Genomic DNA, 10,396 nt, shown 5'->3' on the forward strand with positions numbered 1-10,396 from the left:
GATTCTCCAGAGTTCAAGTTACTTATTATAAAAGTTTGAAATTTCTGGTAGCTTTTTTTCTGTTAATAAAAATAAATTTAATCTGTTCGGTTAACGAATCTCCATAAAATGACGTGTAAAATTACAATTTTTTAAAGTTTCAATAACTTTTTAACGGTTTAGTTAATCGATTTGTAATATTTACAGGAGTTTTAGAAGTAAATGAGGAACGTTCTTCCAAATTCTTGTTTGTCTCGTAGCATTTTGACATGTCTCCCAAACATCCTTAAAACAAGTGAAACATTTATATTAATGGTGCTTAAAATCAGAGACTCCGATTCGATTCTTGACAATAGCAACAACTTTTCCTTATTAATTAATTCAAAAATTAATTTACTTTAATGTATTAAAACTAAAATATAAACCATGTGGTAGCTTACAAATTTAAACATGTCATTTATAAGTACGTACTAGTAGCCCACTAATATGGTTCATATGATTTGTGCCTAATAATTCACTGTCATTTGAACACTCCATCACCATCATCGCGTCTTTTCATTTTGCATAACCCAATTTTGTGAATCTGTAAGTGGCAATAAATATTCCCAAGACCTCCGTGTCCATAATGCACCATCGATCAATTTCTAACCTTGCAGGTACTACTTGAGAGAAAATTTTAAGTTTGATATAAAAGTTATTCTCGCGGCTTTTAACTCAATTCCAGCTGCCTGCACTGGGGCGTCATAGTTCGTGTTTTTAAATTGGATCTAAAATTGCAATCACCTTTGAATTTTTGTGTCGTGTCTGCTGCTGCATATAGGATCTTTTAGCAAACATTGTATAAAGGAAATGAAATTGAATTAGGGAAATGAACAAACGGTGTGGTTCTTTAATTTAATGTTTGGAGCCATTTTCTGGGCATCCATCTGGAAAAATTCATGATATTCGGTAAAACGTATTCTTTCGGTGTTGATTTTTACGGAATGCAGCAAAATTGAACCCTTCAGGCTAATCTGTTCGTTTGTTTCCATCAAATCACAAATGCAATATTTTAGTGAGTCGAGCGTAAAGCTTTGGTCACAATCTAGTTTGCTATACAAAGTTATTACTCTTTTGATCATAAAATGTGATAAGGTCGAATTTCCGTTATTGTACGCTGTAAACCCTTTCATCATATTTGCTTCAAGCAGTGTAAAGTCAATAAAATCAGCAAGGAATACGAAAAGCTTCAAAAAAGAATTGAACGTTAACGCAACAATTGTTTTGTCAATGGATTCATCAGACGGAAGAAAAATGTATAAAAAGTTTACATTGTAATGAGATAAGAACGAAGTTTTGAAGTAAAAAGGAGTTTTGCTTACAAATTCATTGGATCATTTGATACAATATGTCAGTTTGACTATTGTATATCTTACTTCGATCCTTGAATTTTAGCATGTGGCCTGTCGATTAATCTTTGGCAATTGTGGTAGCTAAATCTGGAAGAATATGCATCCTTTAACACTAAATAGAGTGTCATTTGTTTAAAATGCCGTAGGTGACAGTATGTTATAGTTCTTCTAGTTGTAAACTTTCAGTAAATCTATAACAATTAACACCAAAACTGAAAGTAAGTTTTTCATCAGTGTCAATGTTAAAAATTGCCACTTATTTTAATTGAATTGATAGTGAGGTAGACCCAGTTAAGAAAATGCCTTTCTTTGTGTGGAAAACTTGCAAAGATACCAAAATGCAGATAGAATTTTTGTTTTATGGACTTTTAGAAACTAACGCTTTTAAGAGTATCTACAGCAAATCAGAAAATTGGATTTTTTAATAATATCTATTGATAATTTTTACACTTAAAATATACGTTCCTGTTTTTTAATGACCAAATTTTATGTTTACTGATGACAACTTTAGTGTAATTTCCTGTAGAGGGCATGCTTCATTTATTGTGCTGTAATTTTATTGTACTCCACTTCACACAAACGTAACACTTGTTGACTGAAGAATCTCATCGTCTAACAGATAACAAAACAATTGATAAGATCGAAAGTCAAGCACAATGTTCCATTCTCTTTTAAGAGTAAAATTGTACAGTACAACCGTGGCAATCATCGCGTCGTAGTCCGTAGGTCGTGTTCCTGATTCGCCGGTTTGTGTTTGTATATTATTAATTAATATTTAATTAGACGGATTTAATTTGATCTGGTGCAGTTTTGAATAATGCAATGTTTCGCGTCGGTTTTTCGCTGTTTGTGGAACTTCAGAAAGTGGTAACTGTTAGTTGAAGTGGAAAACGGTTGCAGCAGCAGCAGCAGCAGCAGCATACGGTTGTTTTCCTCGTGCTTTGTAAGCACATTAACTGTCGTTCATGACACTAGCGCAAATACCGCATTTCGAATGGATGTAATTGTAACCGTAGAACAACAATTTCCTGTCAGAGGTCCGGATAAAGAGCATGAACAAATCTATGCTTGTTGGAGAGGTCGTAAATTGCAAACGGAATACTTTAAAATACGTTAGAGGTAGGTGTTTTTTATCCCTAGCTTTATATACCCATAGCTTAGTACATATTGAGACATCACCAGCATCGTCTTCGGTCATTAAGAAAATAAATAAAATATAGTAGCTTATCAACAGGAACAAATGAAGTAAAGTCAAGAGTGAAATCACCGACGTTAGACTTTAGGATAATAAAATTTCTTTAGGGCTATTGGGATCCGTCAAATAGGAGGAGCCTAAAAACATGGCGCCGATTAGGGAAAATTTATCGTAGTTCCTATAGTGTACCGTGCAATTTCCAAGTTTTTAAATTACGATAAAATGATAAGTATTGACACAATATGTGATTGGGCTGACACAAAGCCTCGGAAAGGAAATTTCGTTGANTTAACGAGTCTAAAATAGAACCAAGTGTATAGTTATATTAAATTTCATCAATAAACTTCAATTTATTTATTTATCTTTACTGTTACAAATAGCAACAAGCATTCACATCTGATGAACTCAATATGTGTGAAAATAGATATCCAAGTACTCAGTAATTGAAGGTGAAATTATTCAAAATTCACCATCTTTTTTTCATTAAAGCAGAGTCAAACATTATCATAGCAGAGCTGATGAAAGTTTTGGAACAAGAGTTTTTGGCGAAGTGGAGCAACGTTTTGAAAAATAATTCAAATGACAAGATAATGAGATTTGAATTCATGAACCTTCAAACATCTCCTGTAGGTACGGTATAACATGAACTCTAAAACTTAATGGAAATAGGCTTGTTCATACGACCTAAAGAAAGTCATTAATTGTATACCTAATATAGTACTTAGTTATATTTTATTTTTATCCATGCACTTTCAGTTCCGAAGGGGAAGGTCCATACATACTCCCTTAACATCCTCCTTGATTATTACGCCTTCAACCACACACACCGCTTTATAGCGGGTTATATTGGTTGATTAGAAATCGTCTTCTATCGAACGTGTTGAAATACCTTTCGAAGTCTTAATTGTGTGTAGATATGTATCAAATTGTGTATAGGCATGTATCATATTAGTATGTAAGTAATTTTTCCCTATCGCGACATTGACGTAAAACGTTTTTACTTTTTACTGTGTCATTTAAAGGAACTATCGCCGTTAGTGTAAATTGTTTTAATATATCATAATCATAAGATCGTCAGTCCTAAGACTTCATCAGACTTAATCGGTCACTTCTTCTAATTTTTCGTCTCATATCTTTATATATCTGTTTCTTCCCTTCCACAAAACTCCATCTGATTTTCCTCTTGCTGCGACTTTCTTAAAACTAGTCCCGACTATTGTTGCAAAAATCCTTTTATAACGTTTCACGAACTGTTGCTTTTCCAACTTGAAACTAAGTAGGATAATGGAAGAGTAAACGATCATTATATTCGAAAAATAACCAGGGTTTTCCGAATCCTTCGCAAATGTAGTCCTCTATTATCCATATTCTCTCGGATTTCACAAACCGCTTCGGATCACAATTGTAAAATAAACTCTTTTCACCAACTCCATCTTAGCTGACGACGTCGTTATCGAAAGAATATCTGTTAAATTGAAATGGCATATTTCAAGTTATACGCACCTATTCACTATTCTTATTTTATGTACCTACTAATATGTATTACAGTTTGATACAATGATTCGCTACTAATAAATACATTGTGTCTACTCTACTGACTTCAATGTGTAAAGGATTTGGCACAATTTCTCATCACCATAAGGTCGTCAGTCCTTACTTAGATTGGTTGCACACGTACCGCCACTCTTTCCTATCCTTAGCCAATCTTCGTATTATCCTAAAACTAGAAAAAAAAAACTTTTGGGTGTTTCATTCCCACCAGCCAGTAATGCTGGTGGGCGGGCAGTCCCTTCGGACTATGCCGGAAGGTAGGGCGGAAGGCCCTCTTCAGCCTTCTTTCAGGAATCGTGGGAATGGGTGGGTGGTGGTTCGGGTGAGAAAGATGAGACGGACGAAATGAAGACAGAAGAAAGTGAAAGATTTTCTGTGGAATATTACTGCCTCAGCATTTGCCTAAGTGATCCAAGGAAACCACAGAAAAACTTGGACCAAGGCAGACGGACCCGGAATCGAACCGGCATCCTCCCGAATGCTAAGCAATGGTCTAGACCTCTAGGCCATGCCGCTCGGTCTAAAACTAGAACATCCTACATCCTTAACTATTTCTGAACAGTAATCTTATCTAGGTCTACCTCTATTCCCCTTAACTCCTGTTTCTGCCTCTCATATGTAAGTAGACCTTTCTACCTGACGAGAAGGTGTCTTACCAACTTATCTCGTCTATTTCTTATTGACTTCCGAGAAGGTGTCTTACCAACTTATCTCGTCTATTTCTTATTGACTTCCATAGTCCTCTGTTCTCTTACTCTTTTTAATACCTCTTCATTTCCAACCTTCTCTATGCACAGTATTCTCATCATTCGCCTATAGCAGCACATTTCAAACGCTTCTAACCTTTTCTTTTCCGCCGCGCCTACTGTCCATGTTTCGCACCCGTTCAGCGCCGCGCTCCAAACATACACCTTTAATCTCTTTTGAATTTCTAAATTAACCGTTCGGGAGCATAGAAGTGACTTCTTTTTATTAAAGGCGACACAACCCTGGGTTATCCTCTGCTTTATATCCTTATGCACAATTTCTAACTGTTATAAAATAATGTACTTACCGATCTTAATAATGGTGTGAATGTGTATATCTAACCTGTAAAATCACAAATTTTAGTTTTATCCTGATGAACCTGGTCAGGACTTCAGAACAAATTTATCAAATTATTGTATTTCTGATGATCTCTTATACGTATTTAGAATATCAATATTAACCAAGCCACAGGTAAAAGCTTATAATAAATAAAAAAAAATTAATTTATTAACGAGTCTAAAATAGAACCAAGTGTATAGTTATATTAAATTTCATCAATAAACTTCAATTTATTTATTTATCTTTACTGTTACAAATAGCAACAAGCATTCACATCTGATGAACTCAATATGTGTGAAAATAGATATCCAAGTACTCAGTAATTGAAGGTGAAATTATTCAAAATTCACCATCTTTTTTTCATTAAAGCAGAGTCAAACATTATCATAGCAGAGCTGATGAAAGTTTTGGAACAAGAGTTTTTGGCGAAGTGGAGCAACGTTTTGAAAAATAATTCAAATGACAAGATAATGAGATTTGAATTCATGAACCTTCAAACATCTCCTGTAGGTACGGTATAACATGAACTCTAAAACTTAATGGAAATAGGCTTGTTCATACGACCTAAAGAAAGTCATTAATTGTATACCTAATATAGTACTTAGTTATATTTTATTTTTATCCATGCACTTTCAATTCCGAAGGGGAAGGTCCATACATACTCCCTTAACATCCTCCTTGATTATTACGCCTTCAACCACACACACCGCTTTATAGCGGGTTATATTGGTTGATTAGAAATCGTCTTCTATCGAACGTGTTGAAATACCTTTCGAAGTCTTAATTGTGTGTAGATATGTATCAAATTGTAATTTTTCCCTATCGCGACATTGACGTAAAACGTTTTTACTTTTTACTGTGTCATTTAAAGGAACTATCGCCGTTAGTGTAAATTGTTTTAATATATCATAATCATAAGATCGTCAGTCCTAAGACTTCATCAGACTTAATCGGTCACTTCTTCTAATTTTTCGTCTCATATCTTTATATATCTGTTTCTTCCCTTGCATACCAGTATTTTTGTTTTACTTTTATTAATATAAGGCTATCTCTAACTCTAACTCCTCCTTCTTGCTAGATGCTAATGCTGCTATATCATCTACAAATCTAAGCATACTAATCCTTTGCCCCTGTATATCTACCCCTACAATTGTCCTGTCTTTAATTATGTTAATCGCGTCTTCGATGTGTAGATTAGAAAGTGGCGGTAACATATGTGCATCCTTGACTGACTCTCTTCCTAATATTTAGTTCGCTAATTTTAATGTATATGCAATATTTTTATTATAGCCTTGTATAATATAAATAGTTGCAACGACATTTGACAATACGCCTGCGTACGAGTGCTTTCAGGTACAACATTTGAACGCTTTGAATACAAACGACACAGTGCAGCAACGGGCGCTCTGCGAATTAAACCGCGAACACAGTGTGCGTCCCGACGTCCGACGACGGTCGCCGCGACGCTAGGTACACTACACATACACAACGGGTCCGTGTCGTATAGTTGTAGATCCGACCTCGGCCACGGAAATAACGCGATACTCATTGCATATTCCAATCCGCACTCATAATTTTGCCAAAAACTCTTAGTTACATAAGTGCCATCAGTTGTCCCCCGTAAAATAACAATTTTTGTTCCGTTGTGATTCCTATTGTTCTTATTTGAATTGTTTTTGTTAATGTTTAAAGTGACGCTGAAGAACTCGTGCAATCAAACAGCGCAACGGTGATCTACTGTTAGCTTTTATTTGAGGTAATATGTACTTACTTGTTAGATTTTTAGTTAAGTTACAAACAATCTACAGGGTGATACAATACAGTTAACTTTTAATTTTCAGCCGATAACTTTTTAGTTATATTAAGTCACTTAACACACTATTTGTCAAAATGTTTTAGAAACACTAATAGTATTTAATAATGTTTAACAATTCCCTTAATTAACCTAAAACAACAACCATTTATAAAACAAAATAATTTTCTGTTTCTAGTCTGTTTTGTTAACAGAAAAGTCTTTTCAGCTGGAACACCCTGTGTATTGTCATTCCACAAGTCGACAGCTATAGAATGTTTCTATTTATTATTAATGTTAAACATGTAACAATTCAATATGTGAAGGTTCCTATGTATTTTTTACTCTGCTTTTTAAAAATTAGTATTCTATTCTAAGTCTAAAACCTATTAAATTGTTAATTCACCGTAATTCTTAAATGTCGGATTTCGTTTTGAGTCGTCTTCATCATCAGTTTTGTAGAATGTGATCTCAAGAGTTTCTAGTTGGTTTTAAATTAAATTAAACTATTTTCCAATTTATCAATTTTTTCGAAGATGTCAACGATAAACTTTTGCGAAAATCGGCTCGAAATAAGAAGGAAGCGTTTAGACTGAAAACTTTATGATAAGATGTCAAAGGCGTCTTTTTTAATAAAATGTCAAACACAGGTGTCTTAATAGGGTACTGATTTGAATTTTGTTGTAAGCCTGGTAATCTTTTCAATGCCAGTCGAGAAAATTTTCACCCTATCCTTGTATATCGACGTATAAAGATCAAGATGGACCTAATATGTTCGGGTTGTATTTTTTGCTCTTCGACCAAAGATCCTGCTTTTATGTAATCCCTTTCATTAAACAATAATGTGATCGAAAAGGTTTTCCATTATGATTGGAAATTCGGTAGAAAGTATGGTAATTTCAGTTAAAAGTAGTAATAAGGACAACGCACGAACATACTTATCTATTATTTTATCGCGTAATATAAAATTACAGCTTAGGTATAGACTGTAGTTTACGCCTGTATGGCAGCCACTTTAAAGCTATCATTACTTCGTGTTTCTCTTTCCATTTTATACCTGTCGAATATCGTCTTGTTCGTTCGTACTATCAAATTTGAATAACGCCAACGTACATTTCCTTTTACCATAAACCACATACTTACGTATGTACATAGAAATAAGAGCCGTGCTGAGATAAAAATAAAACCATAAAGGATCGCTTTTCCACAAATCCATTTTTTAAGACGTGGAATCATTATCAGTTAGGCACAAAGAAATATTCTATCAAATTATACTCGTACAGTGAATATTATTGTCAACTGTACACAAAATGTACCTGTGTTGGTCTATTGCGTGAGCGTAATTTCATTCTTTTATGTTTCCTTTATTATTATTGATGTCAGGTACCTATAGTGAAAAATGTACACATAAATACAGTAACCAATTCCAGGAATTACCACTAGGAATTGTCATTTCTACACGCAAATTTCTCATTAACAACAAATGTATGCTCTGTTTCAATAAAAAACTACCCTGTCTATTAACAATTTGAATTTCCTTGAAAGAGAAGAAGTTTTTAATTTTTATTGCAGCTCTATTTTATTTAAATACGAAGTTAAAAACACGGCTTTACTATTCTACAACTGAAGAAGTCACAGTAGAGCGAAATGGTATTGGACTTAAGACTAACACCATTATCTTTGAAATGATTTAAGATATCATGATGGAACTAACCCTTAAATTAATTACAAAGTTACCGCATCTAAATCACCCTGCGTTAGTTTAATATTAGTTTTATCCAAACCCTTGGCAATAGTGCCCCTTAATGTGTGAATAGCTCCCATAAAAACAGGATTTCCCATTAAAAAACTGTTATTGTTTACCTATTGTGACCCAATTTACACATTGATTTATATCGTAAAAGATAGTTTCACCCTAATTAGATTGTGAAACTCAGCAAAATATTGAATTCGGTAATGAAATAAAGGACAGTTTGACTTTTTGGCAGATATTTTGTACAACACGTGTTTATTTTAAATAAAATTTTCCGCCCACCTGCTTTGTTAAAAGAATACGTTACGTTGAAAAAGGTTTGTTGAAAATTCACCTGTTAACAACTACAATACTACTCAGGCAGTTGTAACAAATTATTCTTTGTGAATTGTGATGTATCAAGGCTTTCCGAGCTTTGACAATGACAAAGTAACAATTTAATGAATGTAATTTTCACTGTTTCGTTCCAACGTTTTTATCCAGTCTTTATATTAATTTTGTAGGCAGGACGAGTGTGGAGAGTTTAGTACAATTCTTATAAAAACTGAAAAGTCGAAACAATTGTTAGAATTTTATTAATAAATGTATTTAAGAAAATTCAACTTAGTTTGCTGTATACAACATAAAATTATGCAGGTCTGATAAGAGTTCATGTTAATTTGCATGTTTAATATAAAATGTTTTCGTAATGATGTCGAAATTTTGATGAATTTTTCTTCCCCTAGATAACATGGATCATACTTTGTACAATTCAGTTTATTGATTAAGGAATTTTACTTCCAAAAACCCCTTAATTTCCCTCAAACTATTAGTAATGGTCATGGGTATCTACATGGTACCTATTTGGCATTACCATCGCTGTATTTCCACATCCTTCTGTCTTATATATTCCATTCCATTGTCCTCACCAAAACGCTTACGTGATTCTCATTTTAGACATGCCTTTCTTAGCTTTTGGACTTTCCAACATCTCTTCAGAGTACCTTGTGGTCTCCTTCCTATCGGATTTCCCTCCCATTTTTCATATACGGTGCTTGATTCTTTTCTTCCGATGGTGTGGCTGATCTATCTCAGCTTATTACTTCTAGTTACTGTCTCCATCCGTGACTTTTTGGAAAGTTCTCTAATTTACTGATTGTGCTTTATCCTCTTTGTATCCAATAATATTTCGTAAAATTTTGTTCTCGAAACTGGTTATTTTTCCCTCTTTTTCTATCTCTAATTCAGGTTTCAGCTCTATGAAGGACGACTGGTCTAAAGGATTAAGAATAACAAATAGCATGTCTTCGTGAAAACTGATAGAATTCATATGCCCCATTGGAGTGTAAGCCTCATCCGGCAAATAAAGGACATGAACCAATAGAAGGATTTCCCCTTAGATTACTCATAAGGACCCATACAAAAAAAAACGATAATGAAGTGAGATATCCCTTATAAGCTATTCATAAAAACATTACGAGAAAAACCTAACAAATATGTATAACTATTCACAAATAGCTAAGCAATCTCACCATAGGGGTTTGATATCGGACAAACATCAAATACGATATATTAGACAAACTCGTGGTTATCTGCCAGTGTCATATTTAAAAATTATTTTTTCTGGTGTTTAGTAATTAGTTAATGCAATAGTTTAAGCCAATTTTGTT

At 33.9% G+C, this 10,396-nt stretch overlaps 1 protein-coding gene across 1 annotated transcript in view; it reads left to right on the plus strand.

The window, feature by feature from the left end:
• The first annotated feature begins 6,606 nt into the window (after positions 1–6,606).
• Positions 6,607–10,396, plus strand: part of LOC108744315 — a 104,796-nt gene continuing 101,006 nt past the window's right edge. The window contains exon 1 of the mRNA XM_025976268.1: positions 6,607–6,958. The gene's annotated coding sequence lies outside the window, so the exon portion shown is untranslated. The remainder of the gene's footprint in view (positions 6,959–10,396) is intronic.

Source organism: Agrilus planipennis, unplaced genomic scaffold (assembly GCF_000699045.2).
Source record: "Agrilus planipennis isolate EAB-ADULT unplaced genomic scaffold, Apla_2.0 scaffold17, whole genome shotgun sequence".
In the NCBI taxonomy this organism is placed as follows: domain Eukaryota; kingdom Metazoa; phylum Arthropoda; class Insecta; order Coleoptera; family Buprestidae; genus Agrilus; species Agrilus planipennis.